This window comes from Rhincodon typus, chromosome 32 (genome assembly GCF_021869965.1).
Source record: "Rhincodon typus isolate 14 chromosome 32, sRhiTyp1.1, whole genome shotgun sequence".
NCBI lineage: Eukaryota > Metazoa > Chordata > Chondrichthyes > Orectolobiformes > Rhincodontidae > Rhincodon > Rhincodon typus.
In genome coordinates, this window is record NC_063363.1 from 32,656,639 (window position 1) to 32,681,141 (window position 24,503).

At 43.5% G+C, this 24,503-nt stretch overlaps 1 protein-coding gene across 1 annotated transcript in view; it reads right to left on the reverse strand.

The window, feature by feature from the left end:
* kirrel3a (kirre like nephrin family adhesion molecule 3a) overlaps positions 1-24,503 on the reverse strand; it is a 545,968-nt gene that overhangs the window by 520,776 nt on the left and 689 nt on the right. The window lies entirely within an intron of this gene.

Genomic DNA, 24,503 nt, shown 5'->3' on the forward strand with positions numbered 1-24,503 from the left:
CCATCAAGGACAAAGAAGTGATGTTGACTAGCATGCCATTCATCAACTTGTACATTCACTCCCTTCACCATTGATACACACTGGCAGCTGTGTACCATTGTCAAGATATACTCCAACAACTTGCCAAGGCTCCTCTGATAGCACCTTCCAAATTGCAAACCCTGCCACCTAGAAGGACAAAAGCTGCAGGCGTATGGGAACACTAGCTACAAGTTCCCCTCCAAGTCATACACCATCCTGACTTGGAAATATATTGGATGTTCTTTCACTGTTGCCAGGTCAAATCTTCGAATTCCCTCCCTAACAGCGCTGTGGGTGTCTCTGCACCCCAATGAAGGTGACAGTTCATGAAGAAAGATCACCACCACATTCTCCAGGGTAATTAGGGATGGACAATAAATGTGACTTGGACAATAACTTCCACATCCCACGAACAAGTGGAAAAAAACACTAACCATGCAGACTGCACAATGGCACAGGGAGCTTCTATCAATAACTCATGATTCTTCCTTTGTTCCAACATCACAAAAAAAGAGCCAGGAGGGTAGGAGTCATCAGGCTGAGGAAGAGTTCAAAGGGAGAATTTATTTTAATGAACATTGTTGTGACATAGGTGCCACCAGAATTTATTGTCTATCATTTGTTGCTTGTGAAGGTAGCATTGGACCTTTCTGAATGTCTGCAGTTGAATCGTTAGCATTTTGCTATTTGAGAGAGAACTCCAGGACTTTGACCCAGTGGTGATGGAGGAATGGTGACAATGTTTTAGGACAATGTGACACTTGTTATTCAGCTTCACATTCCCTGTTTTCAAACTTTGCTGGCAATTTGCTCGAGATTCTTCTGTTGAAAGAGTTTTAACAGAGGTAACATGTAGCGCTGCTAGGAACACGAACTCAGTGTTTATCGTATCTATACTCATTGCTTTTCAAAGTAAAACAGTTCAGAAATACCATTGATTTTCAAAAAATCTCACCAACACCTTCAACAGCCCTTTCATAAATTTAGAATTGTTTTTTAAAATACATATTCCTCCTTACTCAACTTCAGTGATGCTGGAGATTAAAAAGCAGATTGCCTACAAGGTTTTGATTCTGTTCCTCAAGCTATTCATGGGTGCACTATCATGGGGGAAGGAAGAAACTGAGATAGAAACTAATTCTCAGTGATATCACTGGCAATCTGTGCATCAATATCATCCCTGTTTAAACTGAATAATTAGATCTAATTACCACTTACCTAATATGTGGTGAAACACGACACATGATGAGGAGGTGTGGTGCATAACAAAATGACTTGATTTAACTTCCAAACCCTCCATAACCCATAGCTTCACTGTGCCTCCAGGAGACTCAGTAGCAAAAAATTGGAGTTTATGTTGACAGCATCTCCTTCCTAAATGTCAGCTACAGCTCAGAGGGTTGTGTTTGCCTTGGATGTCAGCAAACGTTACATGCTCCAGGTCACAAAATCTAGGCTGCAGTACCGAGAGACTACCACACGGTCAGAGATAACAGCGTGGAGCTGGAGGAACACAGCAGGCCAGGCAGCATCAGAGGGGCAGGGATGTTGATATTTCAGGTCCGGACTCTTCTTTAGAAATGGGGAGGGGTAGGGAAATGGGAAATAATAGAGAGAGGAGGGGTGGGGCTGGGGAAGGTCGGTGGGATGGTGATAGATGAGTGCAGGTAGGGAGTAGTGGGGATTGGTCAGTGAGGTGGGAGGGGTGTAGAGGTGGGAGAGAAGGTGGACAAGTTGTGTCAGGTTGAGGAGGCGGGGATGAGAGGGAGGGTTGGACATGGGATGAGGCAGGGGTGGGGAGATTTTAAAACTGGTGAAATCCATGAGTAGGCCGTGGGGCTGTAGGTCCCGAGGCGGAATATGAGGTGCTGCTCCTGCAGTTTGTGGGTGGTGTCATTGTGACACTGGAGGAGACCCAGGATGCATATGTCACCCAGGGAGTGGGAGAGGGAGTTAAAATGGTTGGTGACTGGAGGGTGTTGTTGTTTGTCACATACAGAGCGCTGGTGCTGTACAAAACAGTCTCCAAGTCTCTGCTTGGTCTCACTGATGTAGAGGAGGCCACATTGGGAGCACCGGATGTAGTAGACCACATTGATGGATGTGCAGGTGAACCCCTGTCTAATGTGGAAGGTTTGTTTTGTGCCTTGAATGGACATGAGGGGGGAGGTGTAGGGACAGGTGTAGCACTTCCTGCGGTTGCAGGGAAAGGTGCCGGGGCTGGTGGGGTTAGTGGGCAGTGTGGAGTGGACAAGGGAGTCGCGGAGAGAGTGGTCCCTACGAAAGACAGATAGGGGTGGTGAAGGAAATATCTCTTTGGTTGTGGGATCGGATTGTAGGTGGCGGAAGTGGCGGAGAATGATATGTTGGATGGAGAGGTTGGTGGGGTTATATGTGAGGACAAGGGGGATTCTGTCTTTATTCTTGTTGGGGGGAGGGGATATGAGGGCAGAGGAGTGGGAAGCGCAAGAGATGCAGTTGAGGACATTTTCGATCAACAGAGGGGGGTGTTATGGTCCTTGAAATAGGAGGACATCTGGGCTCCCCAACAAAAATACAGAATCCCCCTTGTCCTCATATAGCTCACTATGAACAAATTGTTTGCTATGATTCCTTCGACAGTGACGACACTGCAGTTATACAGCGCCTTGGTGAGGCCACACCTTGAGTATTGTGTGCAGTTTTGGTCTCATAGACTGAGGAAAGGCATTCTTGCTGTTCAGGGAGTCCAGTGAAGATTCATTGACTGATTCCCAGGTTGGCAGGACTGACATATGAAGAAAGACTGGATTGACTGGGCTTGTACTCACAGGAATTTAGATCCATGAGGGGGGAGTCCTACAGAAACATATAAATCCCGATGGAACTGGACAGGCTTGGCTAGACGCGGGAAGAATGTTCCCAATATTGGGGAAGTCCAGAACTCGGGTTCACGATCTAAGAATAAGGAGTAAACCATTCATGACTGATATGAGGAAAAATTTCTTCACTCAGAGAGTTGCGAATCTGTGGAATTCTCTACAGGGAAGTGATGGCCTAGTGATATTATTGCTGGACTGTTAATCCAGAGTCCCAGATAACGTTTAGGGGACCTGGGTTTGAATCCCACCATGGCAATTGGTGGAACTTGAATTCAGTAAAATATCTGAAATTAAGAATCTCGGGATGACTATGAATCCGTTGTCAATTGTTGGAAAAACCCATCTGATTCACTAATGTCCTTTAGGGAAAGAAACTGCCATCCTTACCTGGACTAGCCTACATGTGACTCCAGACCCACAGCAATATGGTTGACTCTGAACTGCCCTCAGGGCCAGTAGGGATGGGCAATAAATGCTGCCTAACCAGCAATGCCCTCATCCCTTGAATGAATAAAGGGAAAAAAAAAACACAGAAAGCTGTTGTGGTCAGTTTGTTAGTTATATTCAAGAAGAAGCTGGATGTGGCCCTTGCAGCTGAAGGGATCAAGGTGTATGGACACAAAGCAGGAGTGGGATACTGAAATTGCATGATCATAATGAATAGTGGTACAGGCTTAAAGGGTCGAATGACCTACTCCTGTACGTATTTTCTATGTTTCTACAATTGAAAGAACTTGATTAGATGTAATGTACTTTAAGGAGTCCGATAATCAGTTCTTCTGCAGAGATTTGGTTCCACTAACATCTTGGCCACTGTGTCAAAGTCCAATTATCTCGAACTAGCAGCTGCGCTGACTTCCAAGGCAGTTATAACATTGGCAATTACTTATCAATTGAAGAATTATTCAACATGTCCTATCATAAATAAAATGACAAAATCATGTTGGACCTTTAAAGAGTACTTCAGAGTATTTTCAAAATGATGAATAAACTAGAAAGTATACAATGACAGGAATATTTCTCGTCCAGGCTCAGACATTTGCAAATCTAAAAGGTCTTCACAAGATGTGCAAGTTGTGCTACAGTTGCACGAAGCTCTAATTAAACCACATCAACAAATAACATTCAGTTCTGGGCAGCACACCTTGGGAGTGATATGCTGGTCTTGGATGGGATGCAGTCATCAGAATGGTAACAGCCACAAACAGTTACATTATTAAGCCAGGTTATGTAGACTAGCCTTAAACACAGAAGATGAAGGTAGGATCTGCTTGAGATGATTAAGTTGATTAAAGGATTTGATGGGGTGTTAAGTGATATGAAAGCAAGGCAGACTAATGGAACCAAGAGACAGATTAGCCATAATCTAGTTGAATAGTGGGATAGCCTTGATGGCTAAGTGGTTATGTTTACATAGACCTAAATCTAACCTCCCTATCAGTCTATTCTCCATCCACAGAAACATAATCAAAGGACAGTGTTTCCAAGTACCATTTACTCATCACTAACCTGTTACCGAAATTCAGTTTGGACTTGGTTGATGTCATATGCCTGTACAGCTCACTAATGCTTTAGTTTAAACATGAACAAAAGAGCTGAATTCCAGAGGTGAAGTGAGTGTGACCACCCTTGATATCAAGTCAGTCTTTCATTGTATGTGGCATTATGGAGCTCTGGCAAAATTGAAGCCAATCAGAATGAGGATGATCACCAGAGTCATTCCTTCCACAAAGGAGGATGGATGTGGTCATTAGGGGTCAATCATTTCAGTCCCAGTACATCATGGCTGGACTTGTCCAAGGCCCACTCACCATCAGCTGCTTCATCAATGTCTTTCCGCCCATTAAAAGGCCTTGGTGGAGATGCTCACTGGTGATTGCACAGTGTTCAATTCCTTGGATACTGAAATAATCACGCCCATGTCAAACAACATCAAATGAGAAGTGATATACAAGTGTCAGCTATAACCACCTGCAACACAACAAGATGTGACCACCTCCCCTTATCATTCAATGGCATTACCATTGCTGAACAGCTCCACCACCAAAATCCTTATGGCTGTCATTCATCTGAAACTGAATGGGATTAAATTGGGGTGGCACGGTGGTTCAGTAGTTAGCACTGCTGCCTCACAGCGCCAGGGACCGGGTTTAATTCCACTCTTGGGTGACTGTCTGTGTGGAGTTTGCACGTTCTCCTTGGCTCTGCGTGGGTTTCCTTCCACAGTCCAAAGATGTGCAGGTTAGGTGGATTGGCCATGTCCCATTGTGTCCAGGGATGTGCAGGCTAGGTGGGTTAGCCATGGGAAATGCAGGCTTACAGAGATAGGGTAGGGGGGGTGGGTCTGGGTGGCTGCTGTTCGAAGGGTCAGTGTGACTCAATGGGCAGAATGGCCAGTTTCCGCAATACAGGGATTCTATGAGATGTTACAGCAACTAGAGATGGCCAGAGACTGGGTATCCTGCAACCAGTGGATCAACTGTTAAGTCTTTTCACCACTTTCAAGGTGCAACTGTGATTGAGTATTCTCTACTTTGTAACAACTTTCAAAGGCACTCAACACAAACCAGGACAGTGGCCTGGTTAATCAGCCAGCCCAACCTTTGGTTTAAAAACCCATTCTCTCCACCTCCAGTGCAGTGCAGATTATCTACAAGGTGCAGTGCAGCGAGAACACTTCAGCAATGCTCCCTGCAAGCTGTGCACACTCTCTCATCCTTGGCTCTGTGTCTGTTGCACTCGTTTAAATATACTGCACAGATCACTCAGAAGCAGCAAAAATTCAAAGGTACATTGCTGTTCAGCAATGCTTCCTGAATCCACAGCCACCACAACTGAGTTAATGCAGAGATGAGCAGTGCAGAGAAGCTGTGCAACAGTTTAAGTCACTGCTTTTGACAATTGGGGGTGGTTGGATAGAGATAACAAATATAAGCATCGTGACTTCTTTCAAAAGAAAAGAGAAATAATATTAAAATAGAAGACAGCAATCTGATTTTCATTTTCACTGAAATGGCCTCATTGTTTCGAGAATTGAAGCCAACATTGTGCAGTTGTAAACAAATCCCAGAGCTCCAGCTACAGAGAAATTCTAATTCATTTTCAAACCTGTTCAGAACAATAGGAAAATGTTTTGATCTTTTCATTTACATTTAGTGAAACGCGACTCTCATCAAAATTCTTTTACAGTTCCTAAATGAAATGAGAAAGTTCACTATCATGGGGTTAGCTCAGGGACTGCTCGCTGTTATCTCTGATTTTTTAAAACAAATATTTTTGATGACTGTTAAATTTCCTGTTCAGTCTCATTGCAATCTGCAATTCACTGATTGAATATTACTCGCCTGTGAAATAGTTGGAGGTTTGTTATTGTTGTGTGAAAAATTTCACTGCTCACAAACATAAATATGTTTTGGTTTGACAATAAAAGCCATAGACGTGAACTTTTATTAACAAAGCAATAGTCATTAGTAAAGCTGGAAAGATTTATTAAACTTTTGAAAAAGAATGACTCGCATACTTTCTGATATTTCGATACTTTAACGTTACAGCCTAAAGTCAATGGCGTCTTGTCTTTTTATTATTTGCAAGATGGAAATTGAAGCATCCAGTATGGTGGGCAGATTGGCAGCAGTGGTACATTGTTGCCAGATGTATACCATGCAGTATATTAATGAGACAGATGTAAATCAAACTCCATTTCCATTAATAAGTCAATTTGTCAATGTCCGTTTGCAATGTCATTGCAACAATTGTCCTGATTGCAGCTAATTACGATCATGAAAATATGCTGCACTTTCAGCCGAGCTAAAGACCCTTAAAAAGAGCCCTAAAGGTCAGGGCCAACAAGATATGGTTTTCTTGCAAAAGTATAGTCTCATGTAAATGAGGTTCAAGGTCCAATATCAGTTTTCTTGGACACATACCAATTTCTATAAAGCCAATGTTTCAGGTTTCTGGTACCCTGCCTTTAAAGATCGAGGGGAATGAATTTTCTCTGCATCTGGTCCCAACTCTTCAATTTCCAGTGTTAGCAGAATGCAAGCACTCAGAATTCCTCCATAATTGGAGTTGGTGGCCAAAAGGAACTTCTATCTATACTGATATCTTGTTGAACTTCATGTCTGGGATTGGGAGAACACTGCGGATGTTTAGGACTGGGATAAGCTTGTCCTGTTCCCATGTTCTCAGGCATTTTCTGAATTATTGGACTGAGTAATAACTAAAATTCTTCAGTGACTTTCTATTCATCTCCCCCAGATTCAAACAAATGAACAGACTCATTTCTGTTAGCAGTGACCTGCTCTGGGAAACTCTTGAATGTTAGACTCACATTCTGCTACAAAAGAAGGACAATTGACCCTTCACATCTGTGCTAATTCTCCCTAGAGTAACCCATTGCTCCAATTCTTCTGCTCTATCTATGTATCTGAGCAGATTCACTCCCTTCAGGTGACCACCCAATTTACTTTTAAATCATTAATTACTTTTCACTTCTCACAACATTTGTCAACTGTTAGTTCTGATTTAATGTTGAATATTATCCGGGATAACTTGGGTAGATTTGCTGCCACCATCAATCCTTCTGCTGATATTACCAAGCACTGTTGATACCATGTGGGGAATGATGTTTTAGGCAGAAGATAGGCTTGATCATCTTGAACGGCAAATAGGTTAATTCCATATTGCTTAATATCTATTTACATTATATCCAATAAGAATGTGTTTTGTGAGATATCATCTGAACCTAAGAATAAATACTACATTAGTTACACACTGTTAATATTGACAATGACTCAGAAACCAGTTCCGATACTGGGTGACCTGGCTAGCTCCTCTCAGGAGCAATCCTTTATATCCTACTTGGTCCTGCCTACTTTGTGACATCAGGGAACTCTTTCAGGTCCTAACTATCTTATATAACAAATTCCAGGCCTCCTGCATATCCCTGTCCATCTCTTGCCCCAAACCTTATATCTGTATCTCCTAGTGCATCAGAGTGGCTCATTGCTTAGCACTGCTGCCTTGCAGTGCCAAGGACCCGGGTTTGATTCCACCCTTGGGTAACTGCCTGTGTGGAGTTTGCACATTCTCCTCGCGTCTGTGTGTGTTTCCACCAGTTTCCTCTCCCAGTCCAAAGTTGTGTAGGTTAGGGTGGATTGGCCATGCTAAATTGTCCCATAGTGTCCAGGGATGTGCAGGCTAGGTGGATTAGCCATGGAAGAATGCAGGGTTATGGGGCAGGGTTGAATGGGATGCTCTTCAGAGAGTCAGTAGGGTTTCTTAGATTCTAGTCATAAGTGTTGGTCTTTGGGTGCGGATAGACTGTGTTGAGTTATGATGACCCCATTTGAAATAATCTTGGCTTCTAAGATATTTTATGAGGATTAAATGTTAAATTTTGGGATATTAGTTGGATTTGCCCTGCCACTCCACACCCTTTCACCAAGGATTTTGATAAGAATCAGGAGAGTACTGCAATGGGCAAAATTTCCAGTGAATATTTTGTAGAAGGCTTTGTTCCTCAGGCCAGTTCATTGCTCAGCCTGTAAACCAGTTGGGGTCTTTGAGGAGTATAAGGGGTTTGGGAGGGTTTTTGCAGTGCAGTGGCAATGTCCCTATCTCTGGTGTCATAGGTTCAAGTCCTACCTGCTCCAATGGTGTGTGATATCACCTCTGAAACAGGTTGATTAGAAATTAATAAAGGAATGGGTTACTGCTTCCAAATCTCTATCAAACTGGACTCAGGTTGCAGGCCCCTTTATGTGCAAAGACCATTTCTGTGTGTTAAGAAACAGCAGCCAGTATCAGTGGAATAGGACTCTCTTATAAGAAACTGTGACGTTGGGATTGAAGGAAGGAAGAAAAGTCTTCGAAAATAAAAAAAAAACAACAAATAGCTCCCACACCTGGTGAGGTAGCAGGAGCACTGTACTATTGAAATTAATTCACTTTAGAAAATAATCACTTGTCAGACCACGGTTGGCAGATTTGCAATGTTATTGATTTCGTGCCAGCTGGGAGAGATAGAATGAACTTGAGTTTGTATAATGCTTCATCACATCTCAAAGGGTTTTACAAACAATGTGTGGCTTTTGGAGCACACAGCATTTAATTGTGCAGAAACTATTGGAAATCAGAAAAGGATCCCACAATGAGGTAAAGAAACTGTTCTGAAGAAAGGTCACTCAATATGAAATGTTAATTCTGCTTTATCTCCACAGATGCTGCCAGACCTGCGGAGCTTTTCTGGCAATTTCTAATTCTCTTGAAGAAACCACTGATTTGTATTAGTGTTACCTGAAAGGAAATGTCATCTGGGATATTGGGAGAACTTAGCTGCTCTTTGTTCAGTTGCACCAAGCAACTTCCGCAGGACAGATAATTTACACACGCTATCCAAAGATCTGTGCAACGCTCCCTCATTCCTGCATTGAGAAGTACAGAGATACATAACTGCCCCTCGGCTGTTTACAAGTGCCTGAATTAATAACATTTGCCAACTTTGAGAAGTGGTCTGCAAGGAACTGAACAGGCTGAAAATCTCAAACTATTCAGAGCTGAGCTGAAAAAGATCAACTGATAATGAGAATTTTGCTGAAAGGAAATGGGGAAACTCTCCTAAAGGAAAAACCAGCAAAACTTCTGAATAACGTATACTGGTCTGACTCATTTTACGATGTAGTACTTCGGCACCACCAGTACATTCATTTCCAAGTATTACTGTTTATTTTTCTTGCCTCCAGCTGTTTCATCCCTTTTATGAGTTGGGGAAGAGTATCATTATGGCCGGACACTCGGAATTAGCTTTTATGAGCATTGTATTCTCTCTAACATGCCCCCCACCGTACCCAGCTTCCCCAATAAAAGGTTATTTGAGAGTCCACTCAAAAGGTTGACTGCCCCGTAATTATTTTGTGTTTGGTGTAGTTTCAACATGACCAGGCCTTGGCAGTGACCGTGGCTGGAATCGTGGCAACTTCTCAAAGAAGAGGAGATGATGGACGATAGCCTTCAGAGGAGTCCAGGGAATGAACACGGCCTGGTTATCAGACTCCAGTGTGGCAGGTGGGGGAGGGTATTTGGATTTGAAAGACTAGGGGAAGGTATACAGGAGAGTTAAGGGCTTGGGAAGGGCACATTGGACACAGGAGACCTCCAAAGTACACTCCCACCCTGTTACCTGACACCAACTTCCCCAGTAAAAGCTGCTGGGCTTCCTGTATTGTATTGGACTTCCCCTCCATAGAGATAAATAGTGGCAGAAATGTGATGAAATATTTAAGTGGCTAATATTAACCACTGAAGGGCCTCAATTAGCTCCAGGGCAAATAGGCTCTCCAATACTGGCACCAAAACCATGTAAAATAGGAGACAGGTTGGGGTTTGTCAAGATGGCCTCATGATACTTTTTAGGAGTTGCCCCTGCGATAGGGTTCCCCCCAACCCTCCTCTCTCTTCAAGCACACCGCTGTGGGTGAGGGAGATAAATATAAAATCCAGCTCTGTGGTGTTAAACGGTGCAGATGTCTCTCAACTTACAGACCTCCCAGTGGCCAGATCAGCAAAGACAAGTCATATGGGTCTGAAGGTGGATGGTTTGATCCTTGTCCTGTGCAAACTGGCTCATGGCAATCAAGACTACAATGGGCTTTCTCAACTTAGGAAGTAAAACAGCAGCCAGGGGTCCTCCTGTTGTCTCAAACCAGCCAATCCTGGAGCAGAAAGCAGATCTCAGCTGTTGGCACCATCCAGGTCAGTTGTGATATCCCAATGATAAACTGAATGCAGGATTACAGATCAAGGAAGCTCATTGTATTTGTGATTGCAGCTTGCTGCCTTAAGATGACGGGGTAGAGGAAGTCAGATATTATATACAGAAGGAGGCCATTCGACCAACCATGTCTGTACCAGCTCCCAAAAGAGATATCCAGCTGGTCCCACTCTCCAGCCCTATCTCTGTATCCTTCTAACTTTGTCAGAAAGACAACACAATCAGTCCCTTTTAAGATTTTCAGAAATAAGGATCTATATATTACCAGAATTTAAACGTTATGTCCTGAACAAAATTTTGTGGCCCTGCTTGCTGAGTGCACTGGGGCGAGTTTGTTAACTGAATGGCTGCAAGCTTGACCAAAGGTTTAGACATCTCAGCTCCATGCCAATGTTCCTTGAAAACTTTGCAAATAGGTCTTCATCCACCTCATTTAAGGCACTGGCTGTAAAAGGTAGGGTCTCTGCTCCTAGGACATCTACTTGGACCAATCTTACAATCTGCCCATATCCCCAGGTGGATCTATTCAATCCCAGATCAAGTGGAGCCCTCTTGGAGATCCAGGCCAGCCTGTTCTCAGACCATGTGATAATTAGGAGCCCAAATCATTTTCAAGGTTCGAGTTAGAGTCAACATCTTTACTAATGGGAATTCACAGATTCCTGCATTGGCCTGATGACAGTTTAGTTCACAGAGTAAAGTACTTCCTTACTCCATCGGCCTCAAAAACAAAGTGATATTTGCAGTGCCGCAATCCACCTCAGTCGCCCTTTTCATCCTCTGAATCAGATTGTGGACTTAATGCCAATTAATGTCAAACTGCTTATTTTTGGTTATTGGTGAGGAACCGGACTGGCACGACCTAAGCTTGCTTCAGCTTTGATCTTTTTAGCTGACTGACAATGGAGCCTTTGATCTTTGACATGGCCTGGCTTCACCCTGGAACTGTGAGATAAAAGTATTGTAAACTTACTAAGCTCCTCAGAAAGGCTCACTGAAACACACAACTTACAACAGATTAGAAAATAAAACAGAAGATTCAAAGACATCAGGATTTTAAACACTGAAACTCAAATAGTACAAGTATCATTAAGGATGTGACTTTGGAGAAATGGGTTAGGTACATTCCAGCAAGACAGAAAGGCAGATGAAGAAATACCAGGGTACGTTGGAAGCTAGGGATGATTGACGATAGGATGTAATTTTAAAAACTGAGTGTAAGATGCTCATTTCAAGTGAGAAGCATGGAAAAAGACATAAGTTGAAAGGGGAAAGACAGAAACAAGACTGGCAAAGAAAGAATATCAGAATGGAATGATTGATATCATTTAAATGACCCAAAAATCTTCTGTCAGCACGTCAATAGTAAATGGGTAGCAAGAGTCAAGGTCTGTTAGGACCAGAAAAGATGATATGTGCTGAAAGTATAGAATACTTGAGGAGTACTTTATATTGGCACTTACTAAGGAAGAAGAAGCTGATAAAGTGTCAGTAGTAATGGAGATGCAGAGAGAATGAATGAGATGAAAATTGAGGCAGCCTTTACTGGAAAGGCTGATTGTGTTTAAAATGAATAAATCATCTGATCTGACAAGCTTACTGATGTGATTGTAGTAAAAATGGACATTTTAATTATTCCTGTTATCCCTGAAACATGTCAGGAACAAAAATAGTTTTTAAGGGAAAATACTGGCCTAAAATAACTGTCATGATCATAATACCAAAGACTGAGGTATGCTTAAGAGACGCATGTGGAAGAAAACAAACCATCTGCACTGAAATGATAATTTTGTCTAAAACCATTGAAACCAGGCCACTGAGTCAGCTGCGAGAAATTTGCGGCTACTATTTCATGCTTGTCTGATAAGTGTACTGACTATCCATCAACTGTTGCCTGTAACTATTCAGCAAGACTTGGGAATATACAAATGAATCATATTTCAGTATCTGTCTTGTGCAGTAGAATAGAGAGAAGGATAAATTAATTTGCAACAACAAGAAATTGTAGTCTTACCCTCTCATATTTTCTCAAACAACATCCAGTGAAAAAACAAATTGGGAGAACAAATACTCACCAAGAACTCCAAGATATCTACAAACTTCACCACTGTTGAAGATACATTTTATTCAGCAACTATGATTCCAGATTACAAAGTTAATGCCTCAAAAACTCTCTAAACAATTAATCTCTATAAATTTAGTCTTTTTTCCTTCCTGCCGTATAAGATATTTTCTCTTTTTAAACGTATTACCTGTGTTTGTGTGTGCATTTGATGGTTGTTTTATTATTTGTTCTTGCAGTTAATAGTTGATAGGATTCCTTATTCTTTCACTTAAGCCATGGACGTCCAGTCCCTATACACTTGTATTCCCCATACAGATGGCCTAAAGGCCCTCCGCTTCCTCCTGTTCTGCAGGCCCGACCAGTCCCCGTCCACTGACACCCTCATCCGCTTAGCCGAACTCGTCCTCACCCTCAACAACTTGTCTTTCAATTCCTCCCACTTCCAACAGACAAAGGGGGTGGCCATGGGTATCCGCATGTGCCCAAGCTATGCCTGCCTCTTTGTAGGTTACGTGGAACAATCCCTCTTCCGTACCTACACTGGCCCTAAACCCCACCTCTTCCTCCGTTACATTGATGACTGTATCGGCGCCGCCTAGTGCTCCCACGAGGAGCTTGAACAGTTCATCCACTTCACCAACACCTTCCACCCCAACCTTAAGTTCACCTGGACCATCTCTAACACCTCTCTCACCTTCCTGGACCTCTCTGTCTCCATCTTGGGCAACCACCGAGAAACCGACATCCATTTCAAGCCCACCGACTCCCACAGCTACCTACAATACACCTCCTCTCAGCCACCTTCCTGCAAAAATGCCATCCCCTATTCCCAATTCCTTCGCCTCCACTGCATCTGCTCCCAGGATGAGGCATTCCACTCCCGTACATCTCAGATGTCCTCGTTTTTCAAGGACCGCAACTTCCCCCCTCAGTGGTCGAGAATGCCCTCGACCGTGTCTCCCGCATTTCCCGCAACTCATCCCTCACACCCCATCCCCACAATAACAACCAAAAAAGAATCCCCCTCGTCCTCACGTACCACCCCACCAACCTCTGGATCCAACGCATCATCCTCCGACACTTCCGCCATCTGCAATCCGACCCCACCACCAAAGACATTTTTCCCTCCCCACCCTTATCTGCTTTCCGGAGGGACCACTCTCTCTGTGACTCCCTTGTCCGCTCCACACTCCCCTCCAGCCCCACCACACCCGGCACTTTTCCCTGCAACCGCAGGAAGTGCTACACCTGCCCCCACACCTCCTCCCTCACCCCCATCCCAGACCCCAAGAAGACTTTCCACATCAAGCAGATGTTCACCTGCACATCTACTAATGTGGTATACTGCATCCGCTGTACCCGTTGTGGCCTCCCCTACATCGGGGAAACCAAGCAGAGGCTTGGGGACCGCTTTGCAGAACACCTACGCTCAGTTCACAATAAACTGCACCTCCAAGTCGCGAATCATTTCAACTCTCCCTCCCACTCCTCAGACGACATGTCCATCCTGGGCCTCCTGCAGTGCCACAACGATGCCACCCAAAGGTTGCATGAACAGCAACTCATATTCCGCTTGGGAACCCTGCAGCCCAATGGTATCAATGTGGATTTTACAAGCTTCAAAATTTCCCCTCCCCCTACTGCATCCCAAAACGAGCCCAGCTCGTCCCCGCCTCCCTAACCTGTCCTTCCTCCCACCTATCCCCTCCTCCCACCTCAAGCCCCACCCCCATCTCCTACCTACTAACCTCATCCCGCCCCCTTGACCTGTCCATCCTCCCTGGACTGACCTATCTCCTCCCTACCTCCCCACCTACACTCACCTTTACTGGTTCCATCCCTGCCTCTTTGACCTGTCTGTTTTCTCTCCACCTATCTTCTCCTCTATCCATCTTCTATCCGCCTCCCCCTCTTTCCCTATTTATTTCAGAACTCCCTTCCCCTCCCCCATTTCTGATGAAGGGTCTAGGCCTGAAACGTCAGCCTTCCTGCTCCTATGATGCTACTTGGCCTACTGTGTTCATCCAGCTCTACACCTTGTTATCTCAGATTTTCCAGCATCTGCAGTTTCTACTATCTCTTGTAAATTTTTTATTGTTTTTGTAGTTTCTTAGTTTTGACTAGTACTACACTTCAATTGAAATATGATAGGTGTTTGCTAAAAAGCAATAAAAATATTTGATTATAAAGAGGGGAGCCGAACTATCTGTTCTCACATGGTCAGAGCACTTAAGTCCCAGGTTACTAAGGGAAATGAGGGTAGAGACAATGAAAGGGCTTACTATAATGTTCCAACCTCGAAGATTAGAATGCGGCAAATATTCAAAAGAGTGTGTGAGGACATTCCCTCTATCTATACATCAGCCGGTTTAACACCACTGCTGGTTAATAATTGGGGAAATCAATAAACATGTGGAGAGTTTTGACTGTATGAAAGGCAGCAGCATGATATTGTAAAAGGCAGATCATACATTGACTATTCTTTACTTTTGATCAAGTAAGATACGTTTGATGCAGGGAATGTGGTAGATATTTCCTATGTGGATTTTAAGAAAGTTTCTGCCAAAGTACCACATAAAAAGCTGGTCAGCAAAATTGCACTTAAGTGATAGGAAAACCAGTATCCATTTGGGTAACAATTGGCTAAAGGACATAAACCATCAGGTCACTGTAAATAGTTATTTTGTTCAGACTCATGGTTGGTAAATGCTAGCACGACTGTTTATTTTGCTTATATGATGACTTGGATTTTGGAATAGATGGTGAAATTTCAAAATTTGGCAATGGTACCAAGCATATAAGTGTGACGCACATTGAGGAAAATGTTAATCAATTGCAACAGGACATAGATAGACTAACAGGATAGACAGAAAGGTAACAGATGGAATTTGATACAGAGAAGTGTGAGGTGATGCATCTTGACGGAAGGGATAGGGAAAGCAATATAGACTTAATGACTTTCTAAGGAGAATGCAGGGACAGAAAGACCAGGCAACTCATGTGCATAAATCTTCAAAGATAGCAGGATACATTGACAGAGTCATTAGTAAAGCATATGGGATCCTGAACTTCATAGATAAAGACATTGATGGCAAAAATAGGGAGGTTATTCTGAACCTTTATATAACTCTTGTTCAGCAACAAATAAAGTACATCCACTTCAGGAAGAATATTACATTTCTTCAGTGAATGCAGAGGAGAGTTACCAGAATGACACCAGGGATGAGGGATTTTAGTTAAGAGATTAGGTTGAAGAAAATGAGATTGTTTTCCTTCAAGAAAAATGAAATGAAGGGTGAATTGATAGAGGTGAATATGAAGGAAAAATAAAGCTTCTCCTTTCAGCGTATGGTTTAAGGACTAGAGGACACGGGTTTCAGATTTTAAACAAAAGATGCACTGTTTTATGCAGCCAATAGAACTTGTTGCTAACAAACATATTGGAAACAGAGATAATCAATTATTTCAAAAAGAAATTAGACAGGAACTCAACATAGAAAATGTTCAAGGCTGCAGGAAAGAGCAGTGGATTAGCACTGACTGGATTACTCCACACAGAGCTGGCATGAACTTGATGGTCCAAATGATCTCCACAGATCATGACTGTATGAATGCTATGGGACTGGAGTGGTCCGATGAGTAAAATACATTTGTCCTAGTGAGTGTTAGCTGTGGTTCAGTTGGTTGAGCTCTTATTCAGAAGATCGTGGGTTTCAGACATCTTCTGGTGCATATCCTGGGCTGATCCTGAAGTAAACAATCATTAATCTAATATCTCACCTGTAAAAAGGCAGATCCTTGATCTCAGTACCAAGGAAGATGCTATCTTTCAGATGGGATTTTAAATCAAGGTCTATTTCCCCTTCAGGTGAGCATTACAGTTTCATTTCACAATTTGAAAAACAGCTTGGTATTCTCTCCAGCATCTGGGCAACATTGTGGATCCAAACTATCTGATTATCATTTCATTGATATTTTTGGAGCTTGCTGTGTGCCAATTGACTGCTCTATTTTCCACATTATGGCTCTGTTCTACACTCAAAGGGGCTTCATCGGCTGTAGACTGCGCCGAGGCAGTGAGAGATGCTATGTAAATGCATGTCTTGCTTTATTCATTTTTGAGTCAGTATATGGTACGGTGGCTCAGTGGTTAGCACTGCTGCCTCACAGCGCCAGCGACCTGGGTTTGATTCCACCCTTGGGCGACTGTCTGTGTGAAGTTTGCACATTCTCCCCGTGTCTGCGTGGGTTTCCTCTGGGTGCTCTGGTTTCCTCCCACAGTCCAAAGCTGTGCAGGGTAGGTGGATTGGCCATGCTAAATCGTCCATAGTGTTTAGAGCTGTGTAGACAGGAGGATGGATCTGGGTGGGATGCTCTGAGGGTCGGTGTGGACTTGTTGGGCCGAAGGGCCTATTTCCACACTGTAGGGATTTTATGAAGACATATATCTTTAGATTCAACGGCTTCTCTGCTTATTTGGTTAAAATCAGGTTAGGCAGCAGTTAAGAATTTGTCTACGGTTAATGATGTAAGAAATTAGCCAGATCTTCCGAATGATGATCGCTACACATCACTCAGACTCAAGTATGTCAATGTGAGTGGGGAAATTTGGTGAATGGTATTCACATATAGGATGATGCCTCAAGGGGCTTTACATTTACATCAAATACTTAAGATAAAAAGAAACAAAATGTGGTTATTGGTGAGGGAATAGCAAGTCAGAACAATAAGGTATGAAGGTAGCATGAATACACATGAGAAGATGGCAGAAATTGCTCAAAGGAATAGGTGAACAGACTTTCACTCATGGGGAGAAGGGAAAAACAGGGAATCAGTGTCAGACAAGGAAGGCAGGACTGAGAATGGCTGACGATGAGATGATGGAATGTACGTGTGAGGGGATTGAATGAGGGAGAATGAGGGGCACTGTGTGAGTGAGAGAATGAGTGAACGTAACGATGTGAGGTTTGAGTATGGGTCTGGGTAAGGGCGGGGAATGTGAGTGGGGGTGAAGGGATTGAGCGTGGATGAGAGTGAAGACATTGAGTGAGGGTGAGGAGGTTGAGTGCAAGTGAGAAGATTGAATGGATGAGGGTGAAGAGATTGAGTGTGGATGAGAGTGAGGAGATTGAGTGAGAGTGAGATTATGGAGATGACTGATGAGGAAAATGAAGTTCTTGAGACTGGGGAGGTGAAAATGGCTAAATGATCATTTTTTACTGAAGATGATTGAGGGGAGAGTTTTGCGAACGGTGTGGTGTGGTTCTCCCCCTCTGACAACGCCTTTATCACCATATTGCCTTCATTTATAGATGACAATGACTCTTACTGGTGCACTGCTGCCTACTTAATCTTTCAATAATCACTCATTCCCCGTGCTATCTATTATGAGGAGGATTTGGTGCTGTCACAGTTTTATATAGAATGCAAGTAATAACTTCATTGGAGACTTCCAGAAAAGAAAATCAGACTGTGGCAGCTCCATAATTTGTCCTCAGCAACTCTGCAGTATCTCACTCAACTTTGTTTACTCTTTGTGTGAGTTTGAATAGTAAATGTTGGCAGTTTATTCAATACTGAAGGTTTCAGAGCCCGACCTTGATCCACTCCTGGCTACAAATCCACACCTCAGTATTTCTCAACAGGACTCACTGATAGAGTCATTCACCAAAATCTTGGCAGAACTTGACTTCTTAGATTCAGAGTTGACAAGAACAATTGTAGTGTCACAGCTGCTGCCTGGTTAAAAGAAAAACTAGATCTGTGTTTATATAGCACCTTTGTGACCCCATGACACCCTAGGGTGTTTGAAATTTAACCACTTTTCAAGTGTGGCCATGGATGTGATATAAGAAATCAGCCCTTCATTTTGCACAGTTCCAAGATTCTGCAACAACAATCTAATTGTTACTTTGTTTTTATTTAGCAATGTTGATTGAGAGGTAAATGTTGAAGAAAGGACTGTAGGAAAAATTCCCCTGGTTCTCTTTGATATAAGACCACAGGAGCCTTCTGGTTCACTGAAGAGAGAAGCCAGGGCCTCGGATTAATAATATCTCACTAAAAATGAAAATGCATCTTCAACACATTCTCCCTGTGTCTGTGTGGGTTTCCTTCGGGTGCTCCGGTTTCCTCCCACAGTCCACGGATGTGCAGGTTAGGTGGATTGGCCGTGCTAAATTGTCCATAGTGTTCAGTAATGTGCAGATTAGGTGGATTGGCCATGCTAAATTGCACAATAGTGTACAGAGATGTGCAGGTTAAGTGGATTGGCCAAAGGAAATTTAGGGTTGCAGGGATAGGGTGGAGGGGGTTTGGTAGGTTTGGGTGGGATGCTCTTCAAAAGGTCCTTGCAGACAACATCAGTCAAACGGGCTCTTTCAGCACTATAGAGATTCTATGATTCTGTATACACTGCATTAGATGTCCATGCTCAAATGTTTCAAGTGGCATTTGAACTAAGGACTTCTGAGAAAGACCTAAGAAACCTGTCCACTGAACCACAACTGAATGAGAACACCCAACGGTAGAGTTCAAACCCTGGATCTGATGGTCTGTCTGACTTGGCATCATAGTTCACCAGTTCCAAAGAACAGTCATATTGAATTCAAGACATTAATTCTGTTTCTCTCTCCACAGATGCCCCCGGACCTGCTGAGTTTCTCCCACAAAAAAAAATTTTCTGTTTTTATTTCAGACCTCCAGCAGCCACAGTACTTTAGTTTCATTTGATGTCATAGTTACTTTGGCCACTTGGTAGCAATCTTGCTTCTGACTTCAAGGTCAAGGTTTTAATTTTTGAGAGGTTGAGTCTTGGGGGAGAGTGCTGCGTTGTTCCACTTTTTTGGATAGGCATGAAGCCAAGGATTAGAATGCACTGTTCGTCTGCTTGGGTTGCTGTAAATGATATGAATTGAAGGGCAGTTCTCCAGTGTTCTGAGCAATACAACTACAGATTATCTGATTCTCCTTCTCTCTTGTGTATGTGGGATCTTGCAGTGCACAAAATGGCTGTATGTTTACCCCCATAGCATTGAATGCAATTCAATCAATACTCCCTCAGTGGTGAGCTCTTTGGAATTTCCTGAGGTCATGGAACATAGTGGCCATGAAAGTTCTTACTCCAGAGGACCAGGTCATGCATTTACTAACTGTAGTGGCATTTTCAATACCAAATCAGTCCACAGCCATAAACTCAAGTGAATTGTTCAGTCAAATACAATTACATTTTGTCATAATGGATCTGCAAAAATTGAAATCAATTCTGATGAGTACATTTTAATGGGTCCTGAAATTAATTTCTAGAAAATTAATGCAAGGCATTATATATTGTCGTGATTAAAATAAAACTTTAAACATATTACTTACCATGGAGTTTTGAGTGAAAGCAGAATTCAACTTGTCCGCAGGCTTAATCACAGTAACCTACACCTACACTGCAGTGAGTGTGTTGGAATGGTCAGGGAAAAGATTCACTTTTGAACTTGGTGCTATCTTGAGGTAAGAACTTCAATGCGTTTATGGGCCTGCCCTTTGTGTTTGGACCGAATGGTTTGGAGAGGGCTCTTGCAATCCCCTGATTTTGTGAGCGGAAGTCTCCACTATAGTCGAGCTGAAATGGTGAAAAGATGAAACAGAAACAGGAGAGGGCTCTTCACTCCGGGGAACCTGTTCTATCATTCTATTTGATCATGGCTGAACTGTACGTCAGTTCCATTTACTGGCCTTTTCTCCAACTTCCTTCACTGAACAACAACAAATAAAAACTATCAATCGTAACCTTGGGCATTTCAATTGACCCCCGTCTCCACAGTCTTTTTCGGAGAGGGAGTTCTCGATATTCGCTATGTTTTGTACAGTAAAAAGAACCCTCTTCCTGATTAAATTGCTTGTTTCATATTTAAGGATTACTGTCCTGGAGTCATCGTGTTTAACCTCTTAAATCCTTTGATCGTTTAGGACGCTTCCATGAGGTCACCCAGCAACCTCTTAAACTGAAATGAATGCAGTCCATTGCAATCTGTACTTGAGCAGCTTAAGACCTGCTTTCAATATGGTCTGGAAAAAAAAGCATTCTCGGTCGGACGAAAACTTAAGCAGAGAGAACAGAAGCAAACAAAACTGGATTATGCATTCACAAAGAAACATCTCAATCAGAGAAAAAAATCCATTCTCCTCACGTTACACCACAGCATCTAACACACTGCATTTGTTTTATTGAAAAATGAGACGAAGAAGGAATTTACAAAGGCACAGGCTTTGCTCATTGCCCGATCCGAAATCATTGCGCTCACGGGGTTAATAAAAAAAGGCAACAAACAAAAACAAAGACTGAAAGAGTTGCTTGCAATTCAAAATCAGCGAGGATAAGCATGTCCCAAGTATCATAAATTTGATCAAAATTATAAATTGCTTTTAATATTCCTGCTATTTTATAATGCTACAGTTTTCCTATTTATTCCCCAGATAGCATGTTTCAAATCATTTTTATAGAATTTTGCAGATGCTTTGATTAAAATGTGTTTGGATTCTGATGAGACAATTATAAATCTTTCATTACAAGGTCTTGGACTAATTCAAACTGACACGTAAAATAGTGTTGAATCCTCTGGAGGAGCAAGTTTTTAGCCCAAGGCAAGGCGAGACTGCTGTGGGATGAGTCTCTGAGAATCTGAGAGAAGCAGATTGCAGGGATTAGTGGATTAGAGGCGAGGATTAGCGGATTAGAGGCGGTGTTATTGCTGGAGGAAGAGAGCAGCTGTTGGAGATTCTCTCAGGCCTGATCCGGTCACTCAGTCACTGATCTACCTCACCCCGTCACCACTGCTAACACAGCTCGGCTTGCTCAGAAAGTCATAGCAAACCCTTTGCAGGCGCTCCCATTAACAGAGTTACATCTGAAGCGTTCTGCTGAGGCTTTGTTACTTAACATGTGTGCATTCTACCTTCATCGCTTATATCTCCTAGACTTTATTATTGCTTGCTATGCCAGTCTCCCAGTTCTAATTCCTATATGCACCATCCCCGTATGTATGAGAGAGAACGCATAAACATGCGTAATTAATTAAGTGTGTGTTTGTGTATATAAGTGTAGCTATGTGTTTCCCCCTCCCCCCCTTTATTCATTCATAGGATGAGGGCGTCGACAATGGATTCATGGTCGTCATTAGACTCTTAATTCCAGATTTTTATTACATCCAAATTCCACCACCTACAGTGGCAGGATTCGAACCCGTGTCCCCAGAACCTATTATCGCAGTCCAGCGATAATACCACAAGGCCATCACCCCACTTTGTGTAAATATGTGTGGGACTGTGTGTAAGTGTGTATGTGTAGCTGTGTGTGTAAGTGTATATGTGTGTGTGTGTGTGTTTGAGTGCGGGTGTCTGTGCCCCTCATGATTCACAATCTCTCGCTGTGTGTTTCCTTTGGGTGAATTTACGGCCAAGTGATGCGGACCCAGTGGGCTGAGAGAGGTACTTGGTGCTCTTTTCTAAAATAAAACATTCTCAGGATGTGAGCAGGGTTAGAATGGTTTGGCCATTGCTAGGTGTCCTGTGAGGTTGACGGATCCTTCTTCAGAGCCGAAACGTCAGCCTTCCGGCTCCTCTGATGCTGCTTGGTCTGCTGTGTTCATCCAGCTCTACACCTTGTTATCTTAGACTCCAGCATCTGCAGTTCCGGCTATCTCTCAACAAACCAATTGGGTTTTTATCACATGCGTGGCTGCTGTTACTGAGGGAAAGCACACGAAATGATGTTTTTCGGGGACTAGTCTCTTGACATAACCACATCACCAGCTACCCTCTAAGCTCACCACAGCTCCCACAGTAGGCTACTTTGTCCCAGGTGAGATGATAAGTTTTCTGATTTATTATAACACACTGACGCTCCAACCTACTAAATCGTGACAAGTGGCATTTTATTGCTCGCTTGTGTGATTTTCAGATCGAAATATTTTGTTTTGAGTTTTCTTAGAGGAAAAATACTGTCACGGCATTTGGGGCCAGTCGGCCCATCACTTCCGGACTGGGAGGAGATAAAACCATCCACTTTCCTAAAATAAAAGTCATCAAAAGACCAACATTGCTGGAAAATGCACCAATGCGGAAATGGAGTGAGATCAGGGTCAGACTCAGTGTGATTCCTTCCGTTATTGAACAGCAGCTCCCACGTAGATTATCTCCGGTTGGTGATCTCTCCAGCAGCAGAGGAGATCCAGTAATGGGGATCTCCAGGCAGTAATCAGTAGTCTCAGCAGGAAGGGAACCTAGTGTCTCTGATAGTGAGCAGTGTCCTAACCCAGGCAGAGCACCGGATCCTGGGGGAGGCCAAGGTACACTTAGGGGCCAGAAGCCGGGTTAATAATCGATGGTCCACCTCCTCTCCACCCCGTGTGCTCGCTGCAAACCGGCTGTGCAGTGTGGAAGGTGTGTGGGGTCCTCTCCCGGCGCAGTGACTGGGAGTGTGACCCTGGGGTGCATACTCTCTCTGCTGTCAGAACCAAGTTTGGGGATAACAGTGGAACAAGTCCAAACCCTGAAGTAAGCGGAGATGGTGGACATAGGGAGTTTAATGCCTGGACTCTGGGTTCCCATTATACACTGACAGTGTAACTAACTCCTATCCAAAATAAAAATGAGACTCGCAGTACTGAGCAAAGGTGGAACTGACTATCCCTGTATCTTCCTAACACCGCACCCCTCTATCAGACAGCTCTCTACAGACACACACCGAGGTGTCCGCGCCCCCCCCCCCCCCCTAGTGCTGTTGCTGGGTGTTTATGTTGCTAATTTTTACTGTTCCCTTGTCAATGTGACACTGTGAAACCAACAGAAGCACATTATCGCCGTCAGAACGCTCGCATTGCAAATTCTGCAGCGTCTCCCTCTCTCTCTCTCTCTCTCTCTCTCTCACACACACACACAAACACAGAACCTGAGGGATTTAAGATGGAGATTTTGGGGCAGATAGAAAACCCCGAACTATTCCAATATTTTCACTACTGCGTAACCTCCACAATTCTCAGCTGAACGCCAGATTCACACCAAGAATTCACAACTCTGGTTTTTATTCGATTCAGAGACCGGCACTCTCTGTGTGTTTCTTGCCCACTTTAAACTGGTGAAGAGTGACTGGTAATCCTACTCCAGGCTACGTCTCCTGTCCCCTTGTCCCTTCACACTTTCAATTCTGCTCTTTGAAGGGAACAGCCGAGCATGTGAAACACAAACATACACACTACTTTTGCTGTGAAAACATCATTTTCTTGCCACAGATCTAACTAACTGAATTGCTGGCGTTTTGAAGAGCGCAGAGAAGCCGCAAGCTCTGGTGGATTTGAGTCTGACAGAGAGGTGCCTCCACTCTCCCCCCAGCACAGTACCATCCAGTCACCAGTCACTGTCTCTGTGTGGCTCTCAGTAACACTCAGCAATCCTCACTCTCTCTCTCTCGCTGCGCGCAGTTTCTCCAGTGTCCAGCTCCAGCCTGAAGAGGGAAACTTTCCCTGGGAGGAGCGAACTGTCACTCTGTGCATTGAGTCATTCCCAAAGCCTGGAGCTCACTCTTGCTCCCGGGAAGTCTTTCCCAAACCTGGGAGCTCATTCTAAGACCCCGCGTCGTGATTCGGAATAGTCAGCAGGCCCTGGTGGGTTCACTAGGTGGGTAATACACCCTACTGCTGGGCAGACGCATGGTAATATACCCTAGTGGGCATACTGAGAGGGTAATATACCCTACTGCTGGGCAGACGCATGGTAATATACCCTAGTGGGCATA